The sequence below is a fragment of the Xiphophorus maculatus genome, chromosome 11, assembly GCF_002775205.1.
Source record: "Xiphophorus maculatus strain JP 163 A chromosome 11, X_maculatus-5.0-male, whole genome shotgun sequence".
Classification (NCBI taxonomy): domain Eukaryota; kingdom Metazoa; phylum Chordata; class Actinopteri; order Cyprinodontiformes; family Poeciliidae; genus Xiphophorus; species Xiphophorus maculatus.
The window spans coordinates 19,414,581-19,430,916 of record NC_036453.1 but is presented as its reverse complement, the minus strand read 5'-3'; the positions used below and the strand labels follow the sequence as shown (position 1 = coordinate 19,430,916).

At 37.4% G+C, this 16,336-nt stretch overlaps 1 protein-coding gene across 2 annotated transcripts in view; it reads right to left on the bottom strand.

Moving 5' to 3' along the window:
- LOC102230909 (serine/threonine-protein kinase PAK 3) overlaps positions 1 to 14,221 on the bottom strand; it is a 37,297-nt gene extending 23,076 nt beyond the window's left edge. For both annotated transcript variants that reach the window (XM_014470193.2, XM_023342011.1), the window contains exon 1: positions 14,035 to 14,221. The gene's annotated coding sequence lies outside the window, so the exon portion shown is untranslated. The remainder of the gene's footprint in view (positions 1 to 14,034) is intronic.
- Positions 14,222 to 16,336: the final 2,115 nt, after the last annotated feature.

Here is a 16,336-nt window from a genome sequence, read left to right as displayed (position 1 = left end):
ATTTATCAAAAATTAGCCTCCATCTGAAACACTTGCAGGTTTTAGTAGCTACAACAAAATATGAAAAGTACAAATCCACCACAAAACAAACCAGCTCAGTTCAGATTTTACTGTGAACATTTTCACATTTCCATCCCATAAAATATTAAATTATCCATGAGGCAGAGAAATTTTCTGCACCCCTTAAACATTAATGCTTATTTGAATGGCAAACATATGAGGAAGCTCCAATATTGAACCCCCGACAGTCCAGTAATGGTCCCGTAGTGGGGGCAGGGCTCCATAAGCCCGGCTCTCCATGTGCCTGATTAGGACGCGCTCTCTGTTTGCCTTGGCTTTGGCCGGGCGTCTTTGAAGGATGCTGATTACTTGGATGGGATGGACAGTTCGAGGACTACCGAAGGATAAAGAGAAATGAAGGGAAACTCCACTGCAACAGCTTTGACTATTGTTATCTTTTTCTATCTTAAAGATCTCTGGGCAGCTCATTATGACCACTTTTGTGCAACTCCTCAGACAGCAATCGCTAGCTTTCAACAAACACACTCAGAAACACCAAATAGTAAAATAGGCACAACAAAACCACTGAATCAAACAGTGTGGGGCGATGACACACAGACCTCAACGTGCTGCTCACATGATTGGTTTCTCAAGGTCAGGATGAAGCCCCAGAGTCGCAGCACAGATGACACAGATTTAAAAATACAAGCAACACTCGCTTTTTAGAGGGGAAATCGATCAAACAAGCCACAAAAGATTCTAGAAAATTTCAGAACTTTGTTTCAACTTTATGTTCATTTGATTTAGACTGAGAATAAACAAAGTGTGCCATCTTAACAGCAATAAAATCTATGAAGTGAAGCACAATTACTGTGTTGTGCTTAAATGTATCCACCAGTTAATTAAGAAGCTATTTTTATTAATGTCTGTTCATACTTATAAAACAAACATAGGGCGTGCCGTGGTGGCGTAGTGGTTAGCGCGACCCATGTTTGGAGGCCTTGAGTCGCCGTCGCGGGTTCGACTCCCGGACCCGATGATATTTGCAGCATGTCTTCCCCCCCTTCCTGTCAACCTATTTTCATATAAGGGACACTAGAGCCCAAAAAAGACCCCCTGGAGGGGTAAAAAATAAAAAAACAACATAGATGAAAACTGTAGGAAATAACAGAAAAGTGCAAAATATAGTGGCTTTCTCTCTTAAATCTTTTTCTTTTAGGCTGTTAAAATTTCCATCAGGAACAAACCTACAAATACTAAAATCTTTTTTTACATCTCTTAATCGAACCGCGCAGAATGTCTCACCAGAACCTTAAGGTGATCACATAATAAATCACCAGAACCCTTAAACAGGTTCTAGGTTACGTTCACATTTTTACGGCTCCTAAATTATGGCATTTGAGAATGACTCAAAAATATACGGTTTCAAAATCTAAACTCATCAAACACTTACTGCATTTAAAATACTCTTGATTTAAAATGACTAGTTCAGATGAATCTGCTCCTTTACACATTTCTTGTTTTTTTTGATGATTTCATATATTTGGGGAAGTAAAGAAGCTTTATTGAGATTTTACTTTATGTTGTTCGACAGGTTCTGTTTCTTGATTCTAACGTTCAGTCAGAGAACAGGTTTTGATGGTGAAACATTTGGTTTTAATCACATTTAGTGTGTGATTTGACATGGGGACTGCAAGGGTGTTACTTTTTCACATAGGGTCAGGTTGGTTTAGTTTTGTTTTTACTTTGGTTATCATGGCCATCTTAAGCGTAGCTAGATTTTTTTATTTTGATTAAATAAGTGTCCCTTCTTTTGTAAGGTGTGGAGGGGAAACAGATGTCTGAGTTTGCAGTTGTCTGTTTCCCAAAACAGACAAATCACAGATCCAAATCCATTTATGTGCATTTGGATAGAAAACATGGTGGAATCCATTCCTCTCTCAGACGATTCACTGATTCTCAGAATGAAATGATCACCTCTGAATCAGCTAAAAGTATTTTCACGGTCCTGGAAAGGAAAAGGAAATTTTCAAGGGAGACTTGGTGTAAATAATATGTTAATAATTTTCTTATAAATGTCCCAAATTCAACATAACATGTGTAACATTATTTAAAGGATCTTTCAGATGTTAGGAAACTCATAACTTGTCTCCTGTTGCTTTCTTGCAAGGTTCGTATCATCTTACAACGTCTTAGAAAAGACACACTTAGTCACACTGCAAACAGAAATTTCAATGTATTCTGATTGTTTGTGAAAAATGATAAATTGTTTTAAACTTTTTTTCCACAAATACAACTTTGGCATGCATTTGTATTCAGCCCTCCTGCCAGGTGGAAACAATTTCTGCAGCAATAGCTGTGGCAAGTCTTTTAGGGTATGAGGCATCTATTTTATTTTTACCTATTCGTCTTTCTCAAACTCAGTAAAACTGGAAGGAGAGCATCTAGAAAAGACATTATTCACCAAAGATTCTCATTTGAATGAATATTCCTCATAGAAGGAATTTGTCATATTATTCTATTCTATTGTATTCTAGGATGGTATATTTTGGTGTGTTCCATGGTCTTCATGATGCTATTTGCTTTTTGTATTTTTATTGGTGAACAAACAAAACAAAAAACCTCATTATGTTATTTCCACTTCACCACTGTGTCCTGCTATCGGTATATCACATAAAAACCAATAAAACTCAGTAGAGTTACACTTATTCAACTATCTAAGAGGTACAAATACTTTTTTCAAGGCACTCTCAACTATAAGAAACCATAGGTAGCCTTGAACTACTGCAATCAAATACAAGTACAACAGTTGATAAATAACAGTTTCAGTGTTTGTTTTTAGTTCAGACAGTAGCGCTCCGGGCCGCTCTGCCTTATTTGGGTGAGAATGAGACAGAGGAGAGTGAAGATAGATGAATACCCGTATTTTTCTGGGCTCAGACTCAATAAACTCTGGTCCCGCTCAAAACTGCCCCTATGTCTACGTTTTCTTTTTCTTTTCTTATAGCTTAGCCACAGCAAGCCAGTTTCTAACGTAACAAAATTTGTATACCTGAATTCAGCCTCTCAGGTTATCTAGCAATGCTGTAAGTGGTACATATCCTCCATTTATTCTGCAGGTTTAGAAAAAACCTCGAGGTATATGTTGGTTGATCAAAGTAATATTACAAACCCAGTACACAGACGGTCTGAAAGACTGCTGCATGGTGGTTGGACTGGTTGAGCAACACCCTGTATGCAGGCATTACGCCCTTTTTACAACCGGCTATAGTTTGTGTCCTGGCTTCCGGCCATCCGCTGGATGTCCTCCCTTTTTTCCTGGAATCTTCTTTTTCTGACACAACTACAACTTCAGCCTGTTGCTCACACTAGAATGAAACAGCTGCTAGCGATTAAGTAAAAAAGATTTAATTGTAATATGAGGCCTGTGAGAAGCAGAAGGCTTTGTTTACCCTCATTTCAGTTTGCGCTATAGGCTCATATTTAATAAATATGGGGAGAAACATTGACTTTGGAAGGATATTGTGATATTAAAACACTCCAGAAAAACATTTGGCTCACAAAAAAGCAAAGTTTGAAAATCAACTTATTGATGCGAAAATCCAACGATACAAAATGATCAATTACTTCATTGTTAACGTCTTGGCTTCCTTGCATGGTAATATTTAATAATAAGTACGCCATTGTATTCCAACCAACAAAGCAAGCTAAATTTGAAAGCGCTGTTTTCTTCCCCAACCAGTATTTTTAGGAGATGTGCGTACCTCAGGGGATAACCAGAGACATCTTTTAATCATGGTGGCATAAAAGCATTAAATCCAATAATAACATGCCAACTAGAGCATGATTACACAATATCAAAGGCGGAGCTAAACGAAAGCAATAGCTGCTCCTGCACTCTAAATGTCCATTCGCAGAGAGACACTGGATCCTTCAGAAGTTCAATAGATCGCAGACTCACACTCAGCTTAAATTCTAAGATTATTTCACTGATGAAGAAGTTGAAAGAGTAATTTTTTTCCCCTAAATATTTTATCATTCTACTCTCACAGAGCACCTGTGCATAAAAATCTCCAATCCAGTTTTAGTCACCATCTATATCTTTTGATAAATTCATCGTTTGATAGGTTATGCTAACTTTAATGCCAGATTTATCATTAGTGTGTGATTTATATAAATCTATGATTAATTTGAGCCCAATTTTTCCTAAAAATGAGGTTCTAAAAATCACATAATTAAAACAGGTTTACTAGAATTAATCAGGATTATCCACAGGTTTTGTTTTATTTCACCCTAATTATATAAACACGTTGCACTTTTGATTGAATGTTAAGCTTCAACACATTGATTTTGTCCATTACTAATTAATTAGCATCAGTCTAATGAGCCTAGCATAGCATGTTAATATTAACCTGCATTAATGTCATACCAGCAGCTAATTTGTTTCTCATATCAAACACATTCAGTAACGCTTGACTCACAAATTCCCCCCTGGTTGACACAGATTTCATTAGATAAACCAACGTTCACAGGTGGCGGTGTAAAGTTCCCCATATTCAAAACAAGGCAGAAAAAAACAGGTTAGTTCGCATTGAGGGCCTTCTTAATCCCCACAGCTTCTCATTTTACTAGGCATCATCCGTTCCTAAACTTTCCTGCTGGGAAGCGTGATAGCTCGCTCTGACATTTAATATTTAGTTCAGCTGAACTTGCTCCTATGCTGCTCTCTATTCCGCATTTATGCTCTCAAACACGCAGACACACACACTTTCTCATTTCACATACAGTATATGTATGTTTGAAGGAACTCTGTAAATGGATGCCACAAATAGCATTCACAGTGGCTAAAATTAATAAAAATGTATGAGCTACACCTATTAGGTATTGATAAATCTGGGGAAAACTTTGTCTTCTGACACTTTGAGCTATCGGGAAAGAAACTGAAGCTGGTTATTGTCTGGGGTTCAAAATTTTACTATTTCACTAACAAAAGTATTAATGTACAAGAACATATATGCTTCATCTTTTTCTTATTATTTTCATGCATTCATAAAGGCTCCACACTGTCTATTAATAATTTACTAAATTGATTCTGTGGATCTACTAAATGATTTCACTGAAATTTCCAGGTCATGGATATTTATTAAAATTTGTGTGATTTAAGATAAAATACATGGAAAGAAACTATAAAACAACCTATAATTTCTATAACACAACCCTCCCCAGATTTATTCTTTGCTCCCAAGTAAAATAAATTAAGGTTTTTGTCACTGTAGCATGATGTCTGATGACTTTGTCAAATTTGGAAAAAATTCACATTTATCTGATGTTATTTTTTTACTACTATTTGACACCCCTACTGGTAATACATGAACAATTTCTGTCATGATTTAGTCAAATCTTCTGGATAATCATTCTGATGAAGGCTAATGGTGAGCCATTTTGATTTTTTTGACAGTAAACTTTAAAAAAATCTTAGGTTTAGCAAACTTGAATCACTGATGTTTATGATGGTTGGACAGAAAAAGCTTTTAATTTGGCGTGCCTTCCACATTAGACAGCTTCTTTTGTTACTATGGAGTAACAAACTAATAAATCTCTCTTCACTGCAAATGGCAAAATAAACACAAACAAAGGGGATCGTATGTCAGATCATAAAACCCTAAGAAACAAGAGGTCAGGTACCACTAATTAAATATTACTAGATACGCTCATCACTTTAAAACTGCAGTAAATAACTTTTATAAAAATATATAATGACAGTGTAATATGAGACAGATCATCTGTGAAAACAATCCTCCCTGTGGTCCTACAGCCACCTACAGAAATACACCACGAAGTCAGAAACAGCTAATCACAATCAAGAGGAGGGTCTTGGCACTGTCAATCATGCTCATGTATGTGCGTGCTCTTTGCTGCGCTATAGCTCCTTCCCCACATGTGCAGACTAGTAAACAGCTTATCTGTAGCATAAGGTTATTTTTCTGCCTTTAGTACAGCTGTAGCGAACCAGCAAAACCCCCTGGAGGGGAGAAAAAAAAATAATTAAAACTTGGCTCGGTGTGAGAATATGCTTCTGCAATAGAAGCTAAACATATTTTAAAAGTTTTTACACATCTGACTAAAGCTTTACTGACTCTTTAAAAGAGTAAGTAAGTCCCTCCATCACCACAAAGTATTCATTCTAATTTTATAAAAAATGATTTTTATAAAACTAGTTCTTTGAATTCAGGGAATTGTTTTAGACCAGGGGTGTCCTCAATGGAAAACTCAGAAAGCTGTCCATCAGTCTGACCAGTGTTGTTTAATTCGCAGCAACATCATCCACAAGCTTACTCCTCAGAGCAAAAATAGAGACCGAATAAACAAAAGATAAAAGCAAAGTCATTTAACTTTTCATCATTGCTAGAATCTAATTAAGGTTCTGCCTCTGTTAGCTGCATTTTAATGTGCTTAGTCAATGAAAGAAGGAAAGTTTGAATGAACTCAATGACAAATGAATCAGAGCCTTCTATCTCTCTGTGGACTGATCTGAACAACAGCCGGGTCCATCTGCGGTCCCGGTGCGGCACACACTGTTAAATTAGAACTGGTTTGTCGTAGCCTCTTTTTTGAGATAAAATGGATTTCTATTGTTATAATTAGTGCATTTTTGTATTTGTGAAAGGCATTTTAAGTATTTGTTATTTTATTTCATTCTTTAGCCTTGACTAAACAAGATATTAACTTGGCTCCCTTATACGACTGCCACTAATGGTGTTAATTTTCTCCATTCTTTTTTGACATAATCTTTTACACAATCTTTTTGCGCCTTAAAAGTAAAAAAAAAATTTGATTTTCTTCCTTTTAAAACATAAAAACAGATTATTTATAATTTAATCATCTGAATAAACATCCTATAGTAGATCCTTTTCAGGCTGTAAAATTCATTTAGCTGAACAAAGCGCAAATAGGCTGCTTTGGTTATAAACATTACAGGAAAAAGGACAAAGTCTCCGTGTCAAATCATATCCACACTTCAGTCATGGAATTCTAAATAAATATATTAATCAACTTTTAAAAAGTACAGCAGTAACAAACTGCTTATTATTATTGTAGCAGCAGTGCTAAGAAAAACAAAAAAACCTCTAATTGTATTTGGGATTTATTCCAAAGTGAGAAAATGCACTCAAGGTTGATAATTTTAACTTTTAATATTGCTCTGCTGTAGTACAAAAACTTAATTTTAACCATTTCATGCATGAATTATGATCCTTTGTGTCAGGATTGTTTTTCCAATTTTTTCAAATTTTCTTAAATTTTGTAAAAGAAAAAGTTGTTGTTTTTTTAGGTGATCAATTGTAATTTTCTCCATAAATAAAGCTGTTATTTGAAAAATACATCAGTAGTATTGTTCTTTAGGGGCTATCTGATGTCACAATATTTTTTTACCTCCAAGAGTCGTCTACAGTAGAAGGAGGGACCGGGTCGGTTGGCATGCTTTTTTGTCTGTCGGCCATATTGGATTTGACAAAAATTATTTCTTGCATTTGCAGCTGATGGCCAGTAGTTGATAGTGTATTTTATGATGCATTAGTGTCCACTTCAGTGGTCTGTGTGCATTTGTAACATAAAAATCCACAAGAAGCACAAGAAAATGGCTTTTAGGCAGCTGTCCACTGTAGTGACCACTATTTGTTAATGACTTCCATGCATTACTCAAATACTCAGCAGGTAAAAAAAACAAGTATTTCCTGAACTTTAACAAAAAAATGACGTTTTTCCTGTTTTGCACCAGAAATATTTTGCCATATTAGCCTACATTATCTACAAATGCAGGATTTTCTTTAACAGTGTGGTGTTGGTGGGCCTGTTAGAGAGCCAGCTGGAGACGGTTAGGGGAGTGGATTCCCTCCTGCCACGCCAGCTGGTCCACCTGCTTATAGTCGAGTTGAAAGGTTTAAAACAGGCATTGTAATGGATCAGAGGACGGGCGTGAAAAGCCTGCAGATCTTGTAGAGTCATTTTTGTGTCAACAAGTGAATAAACAAAGATCTGCAGTGAATGCAGAGAGAAGGCAAAACTGAAATAGTGAAGTAGGGTCGATGATATTCAGCTCAATTGTGTGGCTAATGGATTCTTTCTACCTAAACTAATTAAATTACATGGACATAAGTATGACTGATCTATTTGTTTGTCTAAAACCTGGGATTTTAAACACCTTTGATGTATAAGCCTCTTATGGTTTTTGTCAAATCTTAAATAGTAACCGGGATTTCAGACTCCAAATGTATTTATGACAGAATAAGAAGACGAGAAAAAGTATGAGCAAAAAAAAAACCCAGATTCATTCAAAAGCCCCATCTTTCAGTCATCATTTTTAAAACGTCTCCAAAAGAATTACTTTTAACATTTAGCTGTGTTTTGTCTTTTATTACTGTTTCTTCACACCGCTTTCTGCAGTCCTCTGAGCCTCAGTTAACATATCATCTGTTCCTTTAAAAGTCAAAAATGTCTCCTGATGGTTGGATCAGGTTTTACTTTCTACTGAAATCCTCCCATAGGGTTCCTACACATTTTTCAGGTAAAAATGAAAGGAAGGAAGAAATGAGAGAAAAGAAATGCACAAGGACGAAAGGGACAAAGAGTGAGAAAACACACATGGGAGGAAATGAACAAAAAAAATGAAAGAAAGGTGGACAAGGAATGATGCATGAAAAGAAAGAGAAAGAGAAAGGGAACAGAAGATGTAAGGGAAGAAAGGAAGGAGATGAAGGACAGAAGGAAGCTTGTGAAGAAGTGAAGAAACAAGGAAGAAAAGAATATAATTTTATTAATAATAATAATAATTTTACAGAAATTAAGACAATGAGGTAGAAGATAATAAAATTGTTTTTCCATACTGAAATCAAACTCCATAACTTTCCATCCTACATAGGAACCCTGCCCCCAACACATTTCTTGTCCTATTCCTGTGTTGAATGTCTAGGTGAGGCGACATGGATATCTATGGAGTTGGCGACACATAAAGTCACACATGCAACTAAACCTGCTGTAAGTAGCAACAGACATCAAGAAGGGAGATTACAGAGGGAGCTGTGTCAATGTGTCAGAGTGTGACACACTGTCTCTCTTCATCCATCTCCCTCACTTACTCCCCCTCCTCTATCTAAGACAAAATGGCCAGATGGCTTCCAATCCTACATGCTAATCCATGACACACAGACCGGAGCTCTGAAACACCTACTGCAAGAACTGGTGTGACCTTACAAACACACACAGAAGCAACCCACACACGGGGCCACAACAAGAGCCCGAAACGATAACCCGGCTCAACGGCGGCAGTGCAGCCCTCAACAGATGGAGGTCTCCTTGTATGCATTTTCTGTGTCCCGATATCATGTTTCAGGCCGGCCCAGTTAGCAGGCTGCAGGCCAAGATGAGGTACTGTGTCTGCTGCTTTTGTTAGCTGGGCTGAGGTAAAAGAAGCTGCTTGTGTTGGGTTACGGTGACAAGTGGAAAACATAGGACAGCCCAGAACAGCACGCTAATACTCCTGGAGACAATGAGGCTAGCACGGAAAAAGAAACGCACATTGTTTCAGCGCACAAATAAAGTCTTGCTTCTGCCATGTGCTGTCAGGGATACCTTTAGGAATAAAGAGAGCACAGCTGGAAGCTACTTCTACTATGCACTCACTAATCAGAAATAGGCCTGGTCCGGGCGGCGCGTACATTAGCGGTAAAACGAGTGCCCCATGTACAAGGCTGCTAGTCCCCACAGCAGCTGGAGTTTAAGTCCTGACCCTTGAACCTTTGACGCAAGTCTTTCCCCCGTCTCTCTACCCATTCCTTGTGCAATTTACAGCAAGTAAAAGCAGCTAGTGTTACAAAAACTTTAAAAAACAAAGAAGAAACACCTACGTCTGGCAAACTTATGGCAAGGCTTTTACAGAATACCATTCCTAGAGTTCAAGGTGACCTTGCTGACAATAGAGATTTTTTTTGCCTGCTCTACAGACAAAAAATAAGTGGCTGCACACTGCTGGTCAGCTGGTTGAAAGAAGGCTACCACTCTTATCCCCACTTGGAAAAGCAAATCTAGCTCTTTGGAAAAAATTTTAGTTTGCAAAAATCACAGATAATCTGCAGGAAACTACGGGACAACCAACCACCACTTTTATCAACCCTTTAATGTGTGATTCAAGAAACAGATTTTAGAATTTTTTTTATTATTTTAAACTTTTTACTAGATGCACTTAACAAAAATAGAAAAAACTTCTATAAACATCACTTTGGTTTTAATTTATGTTTTTGTATTGTATTTATACCAACAAAGATAAATGCAGGCATAATAAAACACCTGATGCAATGGAACAACATTTTGTATTTTTATAGAGAATTTGTTAAATTTATTGAAAGAAATGCTTAATTGTGATAAAAAGCGTCTTGCTGCTAATAAGACAATAAGTATCAAATAACTATTTTACTTAAAAACAGTTAGATTGTGTGACACATCGTGTTGTACATGTAAAGGTCAATAAGTTATTTGTTAGCTCATTAGCTTAACTGTTTTAAAAACTTCAGGCCAGATGACATGAGCTGAATAACAGATTAAAACAAAAGATTTTAAAATGTTCCAGCCAAGCAGTAAGGAAAACAATACATTTATGATAAACTATAGAAACAGTTTTATGTACTTAAACTTGTTTGAACCATAAAAGTGATTTTGAACATTAGCGTGAAAAGCTAAACCACAATAAACCACTCTATATTCACCACAAGCACTACGCTGGGGGTCGCTACTGTACCTGTATTTTAGTTCCAGCATATAAATACACACAACTAGTGTGAGATGAGTCTCTTTCATTTTGTTTCAGAGCACATAAGAGAGGTGCATTTAACATGCAGAATGATTCAGAACAACCTTTTACCTGTATGATAACAGAAAAAAGTCTATTTGCTCGTGACGGACTCCTATAGAGGAAGGTGTGAGGAGAATATGATGAAAGTGACGTATGGAGTATCGCGGGACAAGTGTGAAGCTTAGCAGGGGAGCAATCGAGACTGATTATCCAGCAACAGTCTCACAGATCGCTAAATAGCAGGACGCATAAGCAAAGGATAATTCTGCTCTAATGGTATACCATAACTTTGACTGATTGTCGACCTGTCTTCTGATTAAGACCCTTCAGTAGATTGACAAAACTGAAGCGGCTGTCAGTCTGTCAGTCTAAGAGCAGGATAAAGAGCTGCACTTGAACAAAGTATTTAGGTATAAGACATAAAAAGACACAAAGCCTTGTTTTTTCTTACTGTCTGATAACACTTTAGAATGAACCTTTGTTGTTGGAGGTCAGTTGTTATGACTAATTCATTATTTATATTTGGTAAATTTAATTTAAATGAGATAATTATTTTAACTGTACACATATTGCCTTTATATTTGTTAAAAATGCCTTAAATGTTATAACTTGGGTCAATTGTTTTTGGTTCCTTTCCACAAACTAGTTGTGGCTGATGGTGCATTTTTAGCACCACAATGGGGTTTTTCTCATGATGTCATCTATATGGTGCACACAAACTATTAGACACAAGCCAGGACCTGATCAACCCTGACTGGGTTGCCTGGGAGAGGGAGTATGACGTGATGAGACCCAAACCACCCAGTGATCCTATGATGCAGAATTGAAGATGTCCGGGTTGGATAATGAGTGTATGTTAAGAAAAATGCACAGCAAAACATCCATGCTAGGCTATGGGCTACGAAGCCCAAAGCCTAGCATGCTTCTCCTCTTTTTCCTACAAATAATGGAAGAACACTTCAATTTTAGTTTCAGGCCAAAATACTCTAATAAGTAAGGTTTTTATCCCAAAGTATATTGACAAACTCTAATCTGGTCATTTTTGAGGCAATGGCTTCTTCCTAGCTGAGTGCTTTTTCAGTCCATGATGGTGCTTGACTAATTTCACTGCGGATAATGACATTCTTGTACTATTTTCAGTTCACAAGAGCTTTTGCTTTGGGGCTTATTAGGCATGTCACAGTAATCAATAAATCAACTAATCGCATGATAAATTAAAGCAAACTCAATAATTTTCATTTGCATGATTTATAGTTGTTCTCTTTTTCTACCACAATTTGGATGATAAAAGTCTTCAGTCTGGTGCTTTGGTTTCAACTAGCCCTTATTTTGAAGGACAGTTTTGTTAACAGAGACTTCATGATTCATTTTATTTTTTGTTTCAGTTTTGTTTATTTATAGTGGATATTTAAAATGTCTTCCAGTTCCAGTGTAAAATGTTCATCAGAATTTAAAGTTTATTGATCTGTAAGAATGTGTACTTGCATTATTATTACTTGAAAATAGTCTCAACACAACAATATTATCGTTTTTCGCAATGACTTCGGGGACAGTTTATCGTCCAGGAAAGTTTGTTATTGTGACAGGCCTGGGGATAAAACACACATTTCAAACCAAAACAGTTTTATTTCTAAGAAACAGAACAGTCTGATGGTTGAACAGATCACCGTGTCCAACATGCGGAGGGTCAAAACTCTCTTCCTCATAACTTGCTTTATTTTCTCTGATTTTTCCATGATGTCAGACAAGTAAGCAGCGTTTGAGGTGTTGCCTTCAAATACATCCACAGATTTGCATCCATTTAACTCAAACATTTACAAAGCTATGAAATCCTCACATGGCCACTCTCTAATTGCTTAAAGTTTCTCAATAATCTGGGATTTAGTAAATATTAACAATTTTGGTAATCCCCACTGAAGGAAAATAAGTAAAGTTCAATCTGATATAAGTGAGAAAAATGTGGATAAATGTATTTTTGTGCAGAGTATGCAAATAGGTTGCTTCTACTTTGCATAATGAGGAGTATTAGCAGGAGAAATGATGCTTAGAGGGCAAAGTCTCTGGGAGAACTGTAACGGAGATCAATGTTCAAAGAGAGCAGCACCTTCACTAACCCATCCCCCAATTCCCCTCTATAATCATCTGGCGCTCCCTCAGTCGCTGACATGACTCCCTAATATTTCTCCTCACGCCAGACAACAGGTCTCCCATCAGGCCCTGCTCCTGCTCAGGATGACTGCGCTTCCTTGGGAGAGGAATCTCCCACTCCCTGTACGCCGGCGGCCAGGACACAACCACTGCAACACACACAGAGAGAGGCTGCAGGGGAGACAGATTCGGCTTGCTCTGCAGTCATCTCCTCCATCCTCCTCTGCTGATGACGGCCGGGGAGGAATCCGAGCTAGATCAGCTCGGTTTTCCACAGAACCCACCCCCACTCCGATCCCCAGTAAAGTCAGGTGACCAGATGTTGTACATCTCCCTGTCACTACAGCCGCCATGAAGCTGCTGCACACAACCATGTTTGAAGCCAGGACACGGAGACGCGTCTCCGATCCGAGTGTGTGTGCATCCCTTCCCAGAGACCATAAGTGAGGCGGTGCAGAGGAGAGCTCGTATATATATATAAAAAAAAAGAGCATCCATCAGCACATAAACCATCCATCACCAGCCCTTCCACATCAGCATGTACAGCTCTGATCCATCCAGCAGCTCCCAAAAATAGCATTGCTTCTTTCTTGCTTCTGTGTAGCTGCTGCAGCTGCTGCATTTCACACACACACACACACACACACACACACACACACACACACACACACACACACACACACACACACACTTTCACTGACACAAGGATTGCTCAAATGCCACCGTTGAGTCCAAGTAATAAGGATGCTATATTTGTGAGGTGTAAAGGAGTGTACACAGAGGTGATGCGGTGCAGGGTAGAGTGTGAGATGATATAAAACGCATCCAGCTCATCCAGTGGGGCCATCTATTCCCATCGCAGCCCAAGAGATGAGAAGGACTGCTGAGGAAACAGCTGCCTGATTAGCAGGCCAGAATGCAGAGTGCAGGAAGAAAAAGGAAGGCTACAAAGCAACCCTACATACACAGCCTCTCCCCTCCTCCTCCAGCTCTCTGCTCCCCTCTTCCACATCCCTTATTATATTACACACAGAGGGAATTACCTGAAATATGTCTTCACATTCTCCTGCTCAGTGTCTCGCCTTTGGGCCTGGAGTCCCGCTGGATTCATCGTCAGCCTACAGTCCTAGTGACGGTTTAAAGGCAGGACTGCCATTCTCTTGTCAGACCAGTTCCTGACCCTAAAAGCAAAGCTTGTTCGGCAGGCTGGATGCTTCACTGGCTGTTCGCTGTTCCCTAGCCCATGATGTCATCCACCCAGCGCGGCTGATTGGCTGAAGGGCTGAATATTAATGCGGGCAGCAGGTCCAGGGGAGGAGACAGCCCACGGGCAGACGCGATTGGTTTTCTGTTGAACAGACCAGACCTGCAAATGAGAAACAGGAGAGTTGGGTTTAGATTTCGAGTTTTGAATGTAACCAAAACATTCAATTATTACACATTTATCACCTTAAAATGTTTGAGATTAATATATATACACACACACGCTGCTGTCAGAGAACCTTTCATTAGACTCAGTTTAAGGCCATTTTCACAAGATATAGAAATTTGAATGAGTGTTGCACTAATGTGTATGTAAATTGAGGCTAACGCATATGAGTGTGTGTGTGGGTTTGGATGTATGTATGCATATATGTAAACCCAGGTAAAATGGAAAATTAATTAATCCATGTTATTTTTTATTTGATTTAATAATGAGGGTCCATCTGAAAATATGATATGAGTTTATGGGGTTGGAGTTCAAAAGTTTCTTAATTCTTCCTACAACTTTTCAAGCATGTTAAGATTATTGTGGCACAAAAATATGTATTTTGCATTCCTTGTTCATGTGGGTGATTTTATACTTCTATCATGTTCAAATTAATAAATAATAATAATAATAATAATAATAATAATAGTAGTAGTAGTAGTAGTAGTAGGAGCCATATATACATTTTTGGAACTTAATACAAAATGTTATTTTGTGTTTAATTTTTTACTCTGCTATTTGAAAAAGATGAGCATCTGTAATTGTGTTGTGCTTAAGCTTATTACCTGGTGCCTCTTGATTGGTTATTGACTAATTAATTTATGAAAGATGAAAGTATTTGCTAATTGTAGAAGTCTGGCACCTTGAGAGTAACACAGTCTTTTGACCGTCACTTTCTATTTGTTTTGAATTTGTTTATTATTTTTATTTTCTTTTAAGTTCAGTAAAGTCTTAAAGATGACCGTCGGATTCAAGACCTCTTTTTTTAGAAGAAATGTGTTGCGTACGAAAGAGCTTTAAGGGGCTAGACTAGTGAGAGCTTGCAGCACTTACAATAATAATAATAATAATAATAAATAAGTATTACATTTCTGAGTATAAGACAGTGTGGAAGAAAACAAATTACTATGATTATTACATAAAGACACACTGATCACATCATATACTATAAAACTCATGTATTTTGATCTGTCTTTCTAAGAGTATAATTTCTCCAAAGTAATTTATCCCTGGCTTTATGTTGTGCAAAATGTCATGTTTTTGTGTTTTTGCACTGTAGTTGTGACTCTTGCAAATCAAAAATAAAGCCCTTCTTTGATCTTGTCAAAGAACATCAATGTGTATCTAAAAGACAAACTAAAGAAAGTAATGTCTGATCACATAGATATTACTGATGGAGGTTACAAAAAGTTTAAATTGATTCAAAATGCTTGTTCTATATTGGCCTTGCTTCCAAACCTTTGGTTTGTTGAGTACTTCTGGCTAAGTTGTACAACTGACGTAGATCTATTGTAAAACAGTAATGCATTTTAAAAATAACTTCAATAACTTTCAGAAAAAGTAAAAGTTATTCCTAAGGTTTTAAGAGACATTTCAAAACACATGAAATAGCAACAACTGGATAAGTCAAAATTGTATGGAAGACTAATTATTTGTGGATGGTACAAAACTTAAACATCAAATCCTAGCACTGTCAGGTCACATCATAGGGGTGTGTGGATGTTAGTGTGTGATGAAAACTCAAAATCAATTATTATTTTAGGGGTTTAAAATACAGTCAGAGATGGCACAAAATAGGAAGCTGAAGGAAAACTGCATTTGGAAATCTGAGAAGTAAGGTAGGGTCTTTTTAAAATGTAGAGAGGGTGATGTTTATAGTTGTTAAAGCTAATCATGATAATTGGCCTAAATGCTAATATTTGACATTAAGGTTTTTAAGAAGCGTGGAGACCCACTTGGTTGTGTTTGCCTTAAATTAGTTGTACCCTTTTTGACAGCTGCTACACACGTATATATGTCAGAAAGTCACATCTTCTCCTAATATTGATAATATGTTTAAACTTATTGACTCCTTACAGCAGGAGGGTTAAAAAGAA